The sequence below is a fragment of the Solanum lycopersicum genome, chromosome 2 (assembly GCF_036512215.1).
Source record: "Solanum lycopersicum chromosome 2, SLM_r2.1".
Lineage (NCBI taxonomy): Eukaryota > Viridiplantae > Streptophyta > Magnoliopsida > Solanales > Solanaceae > Solanum > Solanum lycopersicum.
Window position 1 is genome coordinate 13,725,999 of NC_090801.1, and position 1,517 is coordinate 13,727,515.

Consider the following 1,517-nt stretch of genomic DNA (forward strand, 5'->3'; position numbering starts at 1 on the left):
CGTTTGAGAATAGATAATGGAAAGTAGATGAATATGTTTGTTATGCATGGAGGTTGTTTCAAAATCCTTTGATTTATGTACGCCATGAACATCCGCATGTTTTGTTTGGAACTCGATGAATGTTGCGCAAGCCACGACCGATGCGGGCAGGCCACGGCCGACCGTTGTGTGCAGGCACGTCCGACGACGGCCGACCGTTTGTGCTGTCCAAGGGCTATGATGGCATGCCACGCCCGACGACGGCCGACCGTCTATGCTGTCAAAGGGCGAAGATGGCATGCCACGCCCGACGTCGTTCGACCGTGTGTGCTGCAAAAAGGCGAAGATGGCATGCCACGCCCGACGCCGTTCGACCGTGTGTGCTGCCCAAAGGCGATGATGGCATGCATGCCACGCCCGACGTCGTTCGACCGTGTGTGCTGGCCAAAGGCGATGATGGCATGCCACGCCCGACGTCGCTCGACCGTGTGTGCTGCCCAAAGGCGATGATGGCATGCCACGCCCGACGTCGTTCGACCGTGTGTGCTGCCCAAAGGCGATGATGGCATGCCACGCCCGACGTCGTTCGACCGCGTGTGCTGCCCAAAGGCGATGATGGCATGCCACGCCCGACGTCGCTCGACCGTGTGTGCTGCAAAAAGGCGAAGATGGCATGCCACGCCCGACGTCGTTCGACCGTGTGTGCTGCCCAAAGGCGATGATGGCATGCCACGCCCGACGTCGCTCGACCGTGTGTGCTGCCCAAAGGCGATGATGGCATGCCACGCCCGACGTCGCTCGACCGTGTGTGCTGCAAAAAGGCGAAGATGGCATGCCACGCCCGACGTCGTTCGACCGTGTGTGCTGCCCAAAGGCGATGATGGCATGCCACGCCCGACGTCGCTCGACCGTGTGTGCTGCCCAAAGGCGATGATGGCATGCCACGCCCGACGTCGCTCGACCGTGTGTGCTGCCCAAAGGCGATGATGGCATGCCACGCCCGACGTCGTTCGACCGTGTGTGCTGCCCAAAGGCGATGATGGCATGCCACGCCCGACGTCGCTCGACCGTGTGTGCTGCGCAAAGGCGTATTTTGCAGTCCACGCCCGTTCTGCGCAGGCCTTGGCAGATGCCGCCTGGCCGCGGACGTGCTGCGTACGCAGACCCATTTGCCCCTTGACATCTAACTTGGCTTTAATAATCGCACCCGACATCGCGAAAACCTCTTACAGTGACATGTCATTAGTCCCTTAACATGTCATTAGGCTTGATAAATGAACTCAACTTCACGAAAAACTCGCAATGGGGCTCAGAACGCATAGCTCAACACTTAGCGGCAGACTAGTGAACTTCACTTGCCGTGTTACTTTTGAAACTTATATTTCAACACTTAGTTATTTTTTCCTCTTCGAAGGATGCAGGCAGCACGCGAACCTCACATTTGAAAAGTTAGAAATGATTGGATTTGATTTTGGGGGAGGGGGAGTGTGGGGGGGGGACGAATCGGAGCGACAAAGGGCTGAATCTCAGTGGATCGT